This window comes from Tribolium madens, unplaced genomic scaffold (genome assembly GCF_015345945.1).
Source record: "Tribolium madens isolate multiple individuals breed KSU strain unplaced genomic scaffold, Tmad_KSU_1.1 Scaffold_91;HRSCAF=231;Tcas5.2_LG7, whole genome shotgun sequence".
Taxonomy (NCBI): domain Eukaryota; kingdom Metazoa; phylum Arthropoda; class Insecta; order Coleoptera; family Tenebrionidae; genus Tribolium; species Tribolium madens.
The window spans coordinates 7,205,877-7,221,674 of record NW_025401063.1 but is presented as its reverse complement, the minus strand read 5'-3'; the positions used below and the strand labels follow the sequence as shown (position 1 = coordinate 7,221,674).

Genomic DNA, 15,798 nt, shown 5'->3' with positions numbered 1-15,798 from the left:
TGACCAGCATTCAATACGAGAGCACGAACCGTTCAAGTGATTTCAAATGACTGACTATAATGAAGACTTATTGATGGCCCACATCGACGGCTAGCACAAGAATGTCCATCGACATACTGCAAGCATGAAATTCTTTCACAGTTTCCGCTTTTAAAGCTTCGCAGTATCGTTCAATTTGATACAAAAACTAAAGTACAACGGAAGACTACTGACAGACTTATTTCTAGCGTGTTCAACTAGTTAGCAATCGAGAGCTTGACTTTCAGACTCCCATAGAATTTTCACAAATTGACAATTTAAAAGCACATTATTTGCTTAATTGTGTAATAAAATAAATAATAATAACAAGCTGTATCGTAATTTGGTTTGGCTCTTTAGATAATTAAAATATTCATCACACAGTATCTTATCTGGTGAACAAAAGTGCGAGAAAATTAATTAGCAAGTGGTTTTAAAAAAATTAGTTCCCGGAAATGTACTTGCATCTAATAACGAGAACTTATAATGCATATTCAAAATTTTATTTAAATAGTCAACAACTTTGTATAGGCTTAGCAGGTACGTAAAATTTGTTGAAATATTCTAAATATCCTTCGTATAGTAACTAATTAATTAATAACCAAATACTTAATTAACAGGCTATTAACTAAGGTTCAAAACATCCCATTAATTAATTTTAACTATTTTGTTCTCGGACTTCATAAAACCCTCATTAAGTAAACTAAATATAGGTCAAGAATGAGATTTAGTGTGCCTTGTCAAAACACTGCCATAATTTGTTTAAAAATATTGAAAAAAAATGCTTTGTTTATTAGAAAAAGATGAACACCTACTCTTTGATGATCTATTTTTATTTCTCTAATTTTTTTGATGATTATATTCCAAATATGTAATAAAAAAATCTTTTAGATTTTGTTTCATAACTAGGTAGTTTTCTTACTGATTTGTCCACTACAACATACTTTGTCAAAATTTGTCATTTTTAGAAGCAAAACATATAAAAGCTAAACAAGTAAAAGAAAAAAAATCCTTGCAATAGTTTAAGTAAACAAAGATCCTTCTTCTAATAAGTCCTGAAATGCGCTAAACATGGTGGAATAATATTTCTACCTAATAAACCCTAATGCAAACCCAACTAATTTTAACCGATAAATTATAGCAAATATTCTAGCAAATATTTGGTAGCAAATGCTAATATAACGCTTGCGAAATGCCAACATACAATAAAACGTATATTAAATACCTCTTTCCTACACCACACTGAATACTTTTTTACCAATATTAAGAATAACATCACAAAATCTGGTTTTAGTAAACATACATATCATAAAACGGAATTGAAATTGATCGTTAATTCAATTCAATTACTTAACGTATTCAAATTGTACCGCAGTTGATAGCAAATACTAATAATATAACGCTTGCGAAATGCCAACATACAATAAATCGTATATTAAATACCTTTTTCCTACACCACACTGAATACTTTTTTACCAATATTAAGAATAACATCACAAAATTTAAATTTTAATTAATTCAATTCAATTACTTAACGTATTCAAATTGCACCGCAGTTGGACAAGAAATTTCTTTCATTAAATCACAACAAGACAAACAAAACCGCTAGGTACTAGTCGTTTGATTCTTAGTTTGATATTTAGGATTCTAGAACCTTTCTCGCTTCACAATTCTGTCAACAAAATTATGTTCGAATTAGTAATAAACTAACTTTTTATGTTTTTCATAAAGAGTGTTGTTTTCTACATATGTTGTTTATAAAATGGCTCATGTTTTTTTTTAATAAACGTAATCTTAAGACTATTCGTCCTTCCTCCACCATAATTGTAATTTATAACCTCGTATAGGAGGGCGTAAAGATTTATGCTGATGCCGGTTCGTATCCTAGTTCACTTTTACTTTATATTGTGTCCAATATTTGCATCAGGTGCGGTTTTATTACATAGCGGGACTTTTTTCAATAAGTTTTTTATATCGCAATATTTTTTTATTTAGGTTCACAATTTAAAATAATTGGGGTATTTATTATGCATGATTTCTTTCGTTTGCAATAACCAATAAAAAGACCTCAACCAGAGTTGTAAATTATGTACGTAGTAACTATCAAAGTTCCAAGGCAAATAAAATAATCAGGAACAAATTGTTATTTGATTGCTGGGAAACTGCTGATCCAATTAAATTCCAAATGCTTACTTGGTCGATATATTGGAACAATATTTTTTATCCGCAAACGTCACATAATTGACCATTTTTATGACTAAATGTCACAAGTACCTTTTAGCCATAGAGTAAAAATTCTATTTTTCTGCCTAAGCGTTTCTACTTTTACGATATAACGTTTTAAACTCCGTTAAGTTAGGAAGAAAAGAAAAGAAGGAGATGAAACGTCGGTTTCAAAAACAAAAAAGAAAGGCGAACATTTCAGAAGAACTATTGAGATGTTTCAACGTAGATGAATTAGAAGCAGCCATATCATCAACGAAGTGTAAAAAATCGGCTGGTTTTGATGGGACCTACCCAGAATTGATCAAAAATGTCGGAAGTTTTGCACTGAAATGGCTTACTTCTTTTTTTAATGATATTTTCATTTCAACCCGTCTGCCTTCGGAGTTTAAAAAGACCAAGGTGATTTTGAAATTTTGAAAAAAGGAAAATCTCCACAGGAAGCGTCCAGTTACCGGCCCATTTCTTTGTTGAGTGTTTGTTACAAGATTCTGGAGAAGATGATTTATCAGCGCATTTCTCCTATTGTTGAGGATGTTCTCCCTCCAGAACAAGCTGGATTTCGACCACAAAGAAGTTGCTGCGACCAAGTCTTAGCTTTAACGACCCACATTGAAAAACTGGTGTAGTTCTTTTGGATCTCACTGCCGCATATGATACAGTATGGAAGGATGGTTTAATACCCAAACTTTATAAAGTCGTACCTTGCAAACGGATTGTTAGTCTTATCGAGAGCATGTTAACAAATAGAAAATTTAGAATTTTTATCGGCGAAAAATCAAGCAAAGTAAAAACTCTTAATAATGGTCTTCCTCGGGGCGCAGTATTATCTCCATTGCTTTTTATTGTTTATACGAGGGATCTTTCTGATACGCTTTCAAGAAAATTTGTGTATGCTGACGATATTGCTCTGACTTTTCAACATAAGGAATTTGATCAACTAGAAAAACAACTTTCCTATGATGTGTGATTACTTCAAGAAGTGGCGTCTGTGTGTAAACCCATCGAAACCAAAAGAACAGAAATATTTTATTAAATGAAATACCCCTTAAGCACAACATTCATCCGGTCTACCTTGGTGTCACTCTTGACTTTTACCTACAAGTTCCATCTGGAAAAAATTAGGCAAAAATTGAAAACAAGAAATAACATTTTACTAAAGTTTTACTCGTTCAAGTTGGGGTGCTAATGCCTCTTCGTATCACAGCTCTTGCATTAGTTTTCTCAACGGCAAAATATTGTAGTGCTGTATGGATAAACAGTTTACATACATGCAAAATAGATGCACAATTAAACACTGCCATGCGAGTCATAAAATCAACTCCCACTGAATGGCTTCCAGTACTGTCTAACATTGCTCCGCCTCTACTAAGAAGAAAACTTTTAGTAAAGAAACTCTGGAAAAAATATAGAGAACATCCGCAAAATTTTCCAATATGGTCTGGCCTGATTTCCCCCGAAAATCGATTAAAATCTAGAAAACCCTTCTGGATTGAAACGGCAAATATTGAAAACTTCTTCGTTTCTGATGAGTGGCGCAACATGTGGTCAAATGTTCAACTTTTCAATAAAGATCCAATATTAGATCCAACAAAAAGAGTACCTGGAATGGATCAGCCAAGGTGGGTCTGGGAGAAATTGAACAGATTAAGAACTGGTCATGCTAGATGTAATTCAATGTTATTTAAATGGAATGCTGTTGAAAATCCATATTGTCAATGTGGTCAAGTGGAAGAAACTGTACAACATATTGTCGAAGAGTGTCGACTTATGACTTTTCAAGGAGGCTTCACCGAAATTCATGAGTTGTCGCCAGAAGCTAAAACTTGGTTGTCTACTTTCAAAACTTCATCATTTCATTTATGTACTTTGTTTTTTTTTTATTTATTGTCCTACGAATATACAGGGTATTTCACGAGTGATAATGAGCCTGACCAAATTTGAACTGCATCCAGCAATACATTTGCATATACTATAAGTTTCATGGATTTTGATTATGAATTTTAAAATTAATAAAACATAGTTATCGCGTGACACAAAGAAATTGACAAGACAGGAAACACAATTTTTAAGGTTATTTGTCTATCTACCATTGGAAAACACTTTAGTGATTCAAGCCTTTTTGGAGTTTTTCTATTCAGGAAACATTGTCTTTAGAAAAGCTCAACGTCAGAAGCATTTTTTCCAAATTTGCCATAAATGAGAATCAGATTTGTTTTCTCATCGTTCGAATGCATTTTGACTTTTTGCTAAATTTAATGTCAGTTGTGACAAATAAAATTATTGGAAGCAAAGCTATTGTGGATTCTTAATCGGTTTTTTTCAAACAATGCGATATCTAAAATATCCACGTTAACTTTGCAAATGTATTGTGGGTTGTGTTTTCAATTCCGTCAGGCTCACTCGTGAAATATCCTGTATATATGACATTTATCAATATTGCCTCTTTCTTGCCTCTTTCACTGTTTCGGCAATTTTTGGATCATCACTCATCAGCATTCTACATTTTGCACTACTAACTGCACTACTTAAATTAATCAACACTTTCGAAACTTTCACAAATTCCGCTACTGACGCGTGATGTTTTATAAGCGTTGTTATGATTTAATTACTTGCAACGCGTCCTGATTATTTTATTTATTTACTTGCTAATTGTAATGTTGCTCTTTATTCTTAATATAAAATACGTTTGCGGACAAAATAGTACCTGTTAATTAAAGTAAAAGCGAGTTTAGTTGAATTATTTGCCTCAGTAGACTTATAAAATAAATAATTTAAATAATTTTTTGTACAATTTAGGAAAATAAAAACATGAATTATATGTCCTAATAAAAATACTTTTAAAAAATATTTGTTTATGCTAGAAATACAAAGCATAAAATCTATTCAACTAGATCCCAAGAGGATTTTGCACAAAATATTTAAAAAAGGATAATTTTTTGTCAAATAAACAGCGCATCAAACACATAATTATTTATTCATTTAGAAACACGACAAAAATAATTTTGTTGTATATTATTTTCTCAAATACTATAGTTGAATGAAGCAAAACATTTATTTACAAAGCGCAGTTTCTATATATTTTTAAAAATATCTCAATGCTCAAACTCTACTGCACACACCAATTTACTAATAAAAGTAAACTAATTTATTACGCTTATCATCAGGAAAATATTTTATTTGTATTTTATGTTTTCTTTCAATCTCGAATATGCCTCAGGCAACTTATAAAATTGAGGACTTCAACGTCAATAGAACGTACACAATAAAATAAAACTCAAAAATTGTGTTATTTTATGTTTTTCACTACACCGCATTTAAATCTATTATTCATAAATAAATACAAAATGCATATAGCGCACAGCTGCAAAATTAAAGTGCAGTGATGAAATTTTCCCATTTTGAAAACAAAATTGAGATTTTAAACAATTGTCACATTGATTATTGGAGAGCGATTGAAGAGCGTTGACAACAAAATTTTTATTAAAATCAAATTAAGAATTATACCACAATAGAAGGTTCGACAGCCAAGGTCGCACAACCACTCAATAAAAAGATTTTACTGCAAGAACAACCTGCTTTTAAATTACCCCAACATTTTCTGATAAAATTACAACATTAGTTGAACGTTTTATCTGCACTATTTAAATGTATTTAAAAATATTGATAGGAAATATATCTAAGCGTACATCTAAACAACACAAAAGCAATTTTCCAATAGCATGCATTCGTGCACATTATATAGAACAAAAACTTATAAAAACTATCAGTGCATAAACATAACAAAACGGAGCTTTACTTCGGTTGAATAACTAATACACAAAGGCCGTATAATACTTTACAGCAAATATAGCTGCAATTTAAGGCACGATATGAACAGAAACAATAAGGGTAGATAATTTGCCCTGTTTTTGATCCCGTTAGCAATAAACTACTGTGTGCTCAACTAAAAAATTGGAAAATGTCATTTTTCCGGTTATGTGCGTTGTTCAAAAAGCTCCTAGACAATAAAAACTAATGAGAAATAATTTTATGTAATGAATTTGCTTTCAAAAAACATCCGTGCGCCAGTGAGAAATCATGACGTATCTCTTAGTATCATTTGAAACTATAAACAGCGACGGTACGTGTGTAGCATGTGAGGGTAAAGAAAGAGCAATCAGAGAGACGCTCTTATTTACACAAATTAATTTAGAGAAGTTGGTTGGTATAAACTAATTAAGAGTACGTATCAAAGAACATACTGGTAGAGTAAACCTACTTGTTAAACTTACTACATACACGGATGGCTGAATCCCTCAACACACATATCCATAAAAGATCAACTGAGAAACTGTAAAAAAAAACTCAAGATGTGTATTTAAGTAACAAATATACGAAAATCCGAAATGGTGTCCTTTCATTGCTTGTTTAAATCACAAATTAACGCTAATGCAGTAATTCTAAATGAAACTTAAACCTAGCAAGCACAGAATTTTATAAATTCTAACTGTTTGAAGCTTTCGATTTTAGTAAAAGTGAGTGTATCATCGAGCGATCATTGGTACATTTTTAATTTGAAAAATTGCAGCAACCACTCTGCGTGATAATGATTCACGCAATCGAGTCGAGCAAACCGTTAATTATTTGGTCATTATCAGGAAAATCTAATTATTTTACCTTTGTGCTTCGTCATAGAGTTCTATTATCGTCAAACAGCAAACTCGCACGATAATGAAACAAACGGGATTTTAAGACGCAATAAAGTTTCAATTTGAACCTTTACAGCACTTAATTACTCCCTCTCTTCAAGTATAAAAGTAAAATTTCAATTAAATCAACATTTAGTAAGAGGAAATGTAATATCTAATCTAAAACTGAGAAAGGAATAGAGTTAATATCAATTTTAGTTAACTAACATTCTAATCCGAGTTTTGAGTTAAATGTCAGTCGGTGATATTGATGATATTGAGACCCGGCCATCGGATACGAACGATCGCTAAAATTTTTATGGTAGCTGTTTAGTATGATGCCCATAACAGTTTATGGTTCCTTTATCACAAATACGTCGCTATTTCAATCTTTAAAGCACGACACATCGAACGCTTCTCTGTTTATAAATTTGAAATTTTACAAAGTTGACGCTCTAAAAACATAATTGTCGACATGATAAACTTGCCTCTAGCGAAATAACATTTTTCCATTCCGGTTAACAGTACATGAGTTGAATAAATTAGTTTATAAAAAATTAAACAGCAACAGCAGTAATTAATCATATTAAATTAATAAAACAAAATGTTATTTTCCATTTTAAAGAATAAATTTAAATGTATTCTAATATTTATGCTATTCGGGTAATTCAACCTAAATTAAAAGCAAGGCATTTTATTATTCTAAGTATTTTCTATCATTAATATTCTGTGCTGTATTTTCCGTAGATTGCTTTGTTAGGCAATAACTTATCATCCTTGTCAAAAGAAAATTATGAATTCCTTTTCGAAAATAAACATGCCGCAATTTGTAACAAACTTATTATCCTGACTATTACAGTTTGATGTTTAGTGTTTTTCTAAAAGCGACAAAGGTCTCACTTTATATGCAATTCTAACAGTGATTGACGTTTCGAGCTCTCCTCCCCAAAGTCGTTATTTTTTAAGTTACCAGATTGCGGTGAGGGGAGATGAGTGCCACTAGAAATCACTCTAGGCCTAATCTTATATCATCATTACGGATACTAACTACTTTATCTGAGTTATTTCACCCCAATTTATATCGCATAAACTTTCTTCTTCAGTGGTTAAGATAACACAATCAATACCAAGGGTTGCAAAACTCAGGGTATTAAATGTAATCACATCTAAAATAGAGCTTTCTGCATGGTAAAACAAAATTCGCACTGAGAGCACCCCTCCTCGTCGCATTATTCTTGGTGAGTTCTTCCCCGTTTCTATCACGAAGACAAACTGCTCCGTCTATTAGCACTCCTTGAATTTATTTATTTGTTGACTTTGATTTAGAGCCTCTTAAAAGTTGTAATCTGGGCACAATTTTTCATTAGAATAATCGCGACTGCTTTCATTAACAGCATGTTGAGATGCAGTCTGCAATGAGCTTTGCACCCAACAAATAGAGACGTAGACGTGTGTGAGAAAAATGAACGTTCCAAATCTACATTCAGAACACTCGGCGTAAACCTATTCATACACTTTTAATTTCCACATCGCGTTTCCCCTAGGATACTTCAAGATGCTCCTATCCCTTCTTTACTCGCTGCTTCCAGGTACACTCATGCCTCTGTAATATATCTACATTATGTGCGGTAGGGCATTGTGTATCCGGCACACGGTATGAAGACTGATGGTACCTATAATAACAGCCCCACTCTTTCCCTTGGCTTTACCCTATTTGTATTCTGCCGAGGCCGTATCTAACCCATTTAGAAAATGTTGTGAAAATAATGACCCATATTGATGAAAATATTGCTACAAATGTTTCACTTCTACCATGCATTGTTAACACTTACGATAAGAATTGCCCTTTTAACTTCACTAATTTATGAAGCACACTCAACAATATTATAACTTAATCATCGTTTACACATTCCCCAAATAATTTTATTTTAAAAACTTGACATTTTCTTCTAATATAAAAACAAAGTAATTATTGTTTTCTAGTTTTCCACTTCCAGTTAAAATCATATGCTTGCGTTATTAAAGTTTTCATTAAAATTGTAATGATAACTAACACTTAGTAATTATTACAGCTTGAATTCTACTTGTGATATTACAATTGTAAATGAGATTGGAACAGTACCTAATACTTTAAAATATTAATTCAAAATATTCACACGTTGACTTAATTATAAACCTATATAATACTCAATGACCTAAAAACAAAATTCCTACTAAATTATAACTTCTAAACTAAGCAACAAATAACTAACTAACCTATTTAATAACTCAGACGCTCCACGCTTCTACTGTTTATAACTAGGTAGATAAATCCTTATTAAAACAAATTTTGAACAAGTTTTCGACCCTGTATTAGAAAGATCAGAAAAACTAAGTATAAAAATATCAACAATAATATAACAAAAATCCATTATTTTATTAAATATTCATATCGTACATTTTACATATTTTATTAGTAGGGAAAACTAAGCAACAAATAACTAACTAACCTATTTAATAACTCAGACGATCCACGCTTCTACTGCTTATAACTAGATGAATCCTTATTAAAACAAATTTTGAACACAGAAAGTTTTCGACCCTGTATTAAAAAGGTAAGAAAAACTAAGTATAAAAATATCAACAATAATATAACACAAAGCCATTATTTTATTAAATATTCATATCGTACAGTTTACATATTTTATTAGTAGGGAAAGCTTTCCAAACACAGATTGTTTATCAAAAAGAATAATTGATGCTCCATCTATTTCCAATGTGTAAAAAATAATTTTACATGAGAATGCCTATTCGGTATCCGTATTGTATACTCTAGAGATAAAATCTACACTTAAACCAACAAACGTAAATATTTATATGCCATAACACAATAACTGATTATAAATACATACAGAGTATCCCACGAGTAATAATGAGCCTGAAAATTTTTTTGAAGCAACCAACATTACGTTTCCTAGATAACGTGGATATTAAAATATTTCGAATTAATTAAACATAGTAATCGCATTTTTATTAAATATTATTATATATTAATATTAAAAAAATTATTAAATAAATAAAATTATTATATTTATTTTTAAACACTGCGAAGTGTTTTTCAAACATTCTTCATAAATGAGAATCTTATTGGTCTTTTCGACAACATTTTAGTTAGTATCCAAGTTATCTTTCAAATGTAATATTGGTTGCTTCAAAAAAAATTCAGGCTCATTATTACTCGTGGGAGACCCTGTATAATCGATTATAAGCAAGTGCCAAGTGTCTCACTAATTGAAACGGGTTCAAAATAAACTTGAAGTTTTATAATTATCAGTTCGTTTTTCTACATATTTCTATAGACAGATTTTTCCACTTACGATTTGTTAACAATCGTGAATGGCACAAAAATCAATAAACCCAAGTTATAACACTTAGTTATCTTAAAGTAAATAAATATTTTGACGTATTTGTCTTAATTTTTACTTTAATTATTATGGCTGACTTTTTAGATAAACAATTTTTATATAAAACGATAATGCAAGTTTAAGATAAATAGTGGAAATCCCAACAATAGATATTTTTGCCCGGCGCAACCACCATTTTTACAAATTCAAAATTAATTAAATATTGCAAGAACAAAATCAAATATTGCACGTTGAAATTCACGCATAAAATAATTTATTCGCATAACAAGTTTACTTTAAAACTAACTATGAATTGAACGGATTAAAAAAAAAGGTTATAAATCGGCGCTTTTTTTTGTAAGTGCAGATTTGTAAAAAGTCGACAAAAATATTAATGTCCTTCATGAAAAAGCAGAATCCGACATCGCAATTATCTCAACATCACGTTCAACAATGAAAATATCTGCTCGAGTATCTCTCCTGGGTTTCCCGTATGTGTTATAAAATGGCTTTAATCTCCCTTGGCAAGTACCTCCGACGAATTTATTTATGATTGGCATACAAATTAAAACGTGACCTGTAAAAAAATGCAAGTATCACTTAAAAGATGCCAGCACCCGCCAGACACCTGGAAATCCTTTCCACGTTGTTATCTGTTAGAAATGTATCACAAGGGAAATCACAGTGTACGCCTGTTAACTTTTAATTTCGTTTAAAGTAGACATGTGCGTGCATCTTTGTGACGCCTCTTTTATTAATGACGCTCGGACCTAATGAGAATTAAAGACGTTGATAAATTAAAGTAATTGAAAAAGACTTAAGCAGAGAAATTGTTTTGTTTTTCTCTTGTCGCTTTTGGGAAACAACTTGAATATTTTCAGAGTTGTACAAAATTCTGGAGCTTTCATGAATATGAAATTGTCGCTCTAAAATGTGGACAAGAGGTTTTTGGTGTGTTTTGCTTTTAAATTACGCTAAAAATAGGAGGTGCCCCATATATTTTCTTAATTTGTTCTGACGGCGCACTCTAATTAAATAATACATAATAATAATAAATAATACATCTATCTATTTCAAACATTCAACATTTTACATATTTTGTTAAAAAGTAATTATATCAAAAAACAAACAATTTTCATTAATGTTTTAGTATTATCTAAAAAGTTACATGTGCAAAACCTAATTTAGGAATTGCTTGTTTTTCACATATATTTATTTTGCTTCTCTTCAAAATAAACTAATGAATCACAAACTTACTCCAACGTTAATAAATATTTTCATAGAGCGCTAAACCACACTTCGGTATGTTTATTTTTGTGGATAATTTTTAATTAAAAATGACTGAAGTAGCCTGAATTGCGCAACAACTCCAACGCACTCATCTACGGAGAAGTGGCTGTTGAAGTGTTAAGCCCTGTCACAATATTTGACATGCCGATATAATTCTCATTGTCAGTTCATTTATAACTTGTAAATAAATGAAGGACATGGAATTTGACATCACCAATTAATTTAACAATGTCGGTGGAGAAGCCTCGTTCTGTGCTCCTATTGGAAACACTGATAGTGTGATGTATTATACTGATAGGTATTATTTTGTAACAGCACAGAGTGTTCCATAAAAACCATATCATATGCCTCAAAGGTCGGAACACATATGCGCATGTACTAACTTATGGGTTCATCATTTTAAACCCTAATGTTTTCTAGACATCATATTTTGTTACTGACCCCATTCTATCATTTGCATAGTTTAATTTATTTATTTCTTCGTTTTGAGTGTGGGTTGTTGGTCTCATCAGTTTCTACTTAAATTTGACAAATATTGTTTAATAACAAAGATACATTTATCAACTTTAGCCATAAAATAATTTATGCACATACTTGTAAATCTCTTCTTACTGCAAGGTGTTAATAAACTGTTGTTTAGTTCAACTTTTATGATCTCATTATTGAAGTTGTTACCTAAGTAAGTACGATAATAATGTAATTATGTAGCAGTGCATACATAATCTTACTGAAAGTAATTAATATACAAGGTGTTTACGGCATTGGAGTTGGAATGTGACCTAGTAATAGAAGAGTTTAGAAATACTGTAATAGAGAAAAAAAACTCACACATTTTTTATTATTAAAAATGTTATTTAACTCCAAAAAATTGGTACACGGTTCGAGGGTCGCTGAAATTATTTCCAAATTGTATTGTTGCAACAAATAAAAAAACTGTATCTGTGACAATGAAAGAAAAAAGTCACTTCATAGTTTTGACACTATCACCATTTGATTTGTTTTTTCTTTAGTTTTTATCAAAATTCGAAGATCTTCAGTTTAATCTGTTCCAGCGAAATGGTTTCCAATAGGTTTGATTCGTTTTTCTTAACTTTTTTCCAAATTTATGAACATGGACGACAAAAAATATTAAAATAATAAATTAGTTGTCGTGATTATGATTTACGGTGAAACACAAGGTAATGACTAATGATACTAATGACCATTGTTACAGCCGAAGCAGCAGTTCTCAAACAAATAACATAAAATGAATTATTTCCTTTTTACACGTAAATTTTTGTTTTATATAGCGTATTAGTTTTCTTCTACCGTCATCTCATTTAAATTTCAAGCCTAAAGGCGTAAGCACTCTGTATAATGTAGTTATAATTAGACACTAAAATTAGTAATATTCAAAACTTTCCTAAGACAATACGTAATTAACTATTTTAATGTAAAAAATGAACAAAACAAAATCAAATCAAGCATTGAAACAATAATATTGCTACAAATCATATTTTTGCGATTATTTCATACAAACCCGGCGCATCCGCTATTTTTCACATTTTAATAATATTGTTACAGCTTAATTTTTGCTGAAATATTTTATCCAACAATTTTTAATAAATTCTTAGTTCTTAATTTTAGGTAAACAAAGTATTTTATATTACAAACTTACTTTATATTTCACTGTCAACACGTTGAAAAAAGCAGTGAGCTTTACTTTTTACCCTACATGTAGGTAAATCATAACAAAACACAAAAACACAAAAAAAAATACAAAAAAAGATATTAACGGAATACTTAAGTTATCATATAAAATTATATATTACACATTTGAAAAAAGGAAGATTTGCCATTGCTCTTTGCAATCCACATATTTTTTGAGGAAAGAAATTAGTTCTAATCATACAAGAGCAGGTGAATCAAAAGTGGTCATGTACTTTAAATATCAAGACTAAAAGTCAGCATTGATAACATTTCAATGAACATCATTATAATTTTATGCCTAGTCACTGCAGTATGTCGTTACTGTTTTTTCATTTTCATTAAACGTAACGATTTAGTATGCTAGACATTTGTTTTTAATTAATTATTTTATAATTTTTGCAGCGATTTTAATATACGTTCCTTTATAAACTGTTAATACACTTGTGAGCATTTTAAGAAAATTTGCATACAATATTTTTTTAAAAGTTGGCCGTTAACAAAAGTTCTTTAAGATCAATGACAAATCAATTTCCTATAACGATTTAAGTGTCGTGCTCCTTCGAGCGTCAACACTAGCAATTAGGACTTCCCCCTGTGCCATGTCATTTGTTCTAAAAAGCTTAAAAAGAAAGCCACGTTGAAGCAACAAATAAAAAACTTCGGTTATAACAAGCTATCTTGACACTCCCAGTCCCAGAGATAACTCGGTCTGGTAGTATATTTTAAAAATTATTTTAAATTGGTCAGTTTTGTGAATTTTAATTACTTTTTGAATAACATTCAAAGCACTTAGAAAGCTTTTACCCAATTGTTTCTAGCTAAGTACAGTTTATTTTCAATAAAAAATATCTGCAAATTTTTCAAGATTTCCGTAATGCTTTTTGTTCGTGTATATTTTTTTCTGCGGCATTTAAATGTAACAAAGAAATTAAGTTTAAGTTAAAGTTTCGAATAAATCAATCAAGATTCTTTCTTTATAAACTGTTTTTTTTTTGCTTTTTTGTTTGTCCCTGGTTAGGAAGTTGGGTGAGATTCTATAAATTGTGACAAGCGATTGTCAATTCCATGTCCAATTCTAACAATAAAGTGATTAATATAAAAAATAAAAACTTGCTTCACACTTTTATTAACAAAACAAACTATGATTTATGTAAAATAAACAGGAGTCCTAGATACATACCAAGTCTAGCGGAATAAATTTCCATATTAAGGACTTAATTACAACGGTCTACAAATACTTTCAAATAACAATAACATTGTGAGAAGTTGTTTAACATTAATTTAACAGTATTAATTGTTTAGCCAAAAAAGATGTTACGTGTTTTAATTATTGTAATTATTCAAAGGAATTGTTACAATGGTTAATAGACGAAATGTTACATAACAGTCGTTGTTTTAATTCCTACAAGTTCTCTACTAATTATTTTTCAACCGTGTTACTTGGAACTGAAGACGTTATATTCACAATTTTACCAGTATTGTTTTTAAAAACAGTTTAGTGTATAATATCGTTCATTAAAAAGTTTTTTTAAGCTTCAGAAGTATCAATCATTTCTAATATTATTTAGTTACCTAATTAGTTTTTAACATCATGAAACTCTTAATCTAAAAAGATTGAACAAAGCAATACTCGTACCTACCAACTGCTTTTCTACTCGATAATGCAATTCTGTGTTGTTAATTTCATTTTAAACTAAAGCAAGACGTTAGCGATAAATAAATAAATCAGCACTAACTAATTAAATAAAGAGCAACGTACTGCAAATCTGTCACAAAAATACCCATATTTTGCTGAAATGCTTATTATTTAATAAAATGTTGTTTTTTTTATACATTAACATAAATTTTTTCTGGTTATTTTTAAGGTAATTATAATTAATTATAGATTTAAATAAAAGTACATCTTAAAAAAATAAATATACGTATTGCCTTTTATGTAATGGTATCAACTAAATTGGAAGTTACATTTCTCACTAAAATAATAATTTATCTCACCCGGCGCATCCACCATTTTAAACTACTGGTTTTTATTAGGTTTTTAGTTTTACAAAGAATAACAACTCAACTGACGTTTTAAACTGATATGTTTTTGTGAGTTGCTAAAAAAACACGCAACAAATAATGCTACGTACATATGCATGAATTCAGTAATTTATAAATATACGTTAATGTAGAGATATAACAAATCTTGTTTTTTTTTTTCATAACTTTTGGTATATAAAACTGTAAATCAATAATTTCAATTTTAAGTCTAAACCAAAATGTACGTTTTTTGTTAATGAACAAACGTATTCTCGTATGATGAGTATATTTTCATTTTATAAATATTTCGCAACTGTTAGATACAAAACAAATTAAACTTTAGTAACACAGATCCAATAATTTGGTCTCTAATAAACGTTTAAATAGTTTCTAACAATTGATAATACAAAATGTAATAAAATATTTCAAAAGTACTTTTTCCAAAATAAGACGTTGTCTTAGGATGTTGGAAAACCATCTGAAATGCCGTAAAACTACCTCCA

At 30.1% G+C, this 15,798-nt stretch overlaps 1 protein-coding gene across 1 annotated transcript in view; it reads right to left on the bottom strand.

The window, feature by feature from the left end:
• Positions 1-15,798, bottom strand: part of LOC123010526 (hemicentin-2-like) — a 154,692-nt gene that overhangs the window by 137,943 nt on the left and 951 nt on the right. The window lies entirely within an intron of this gene.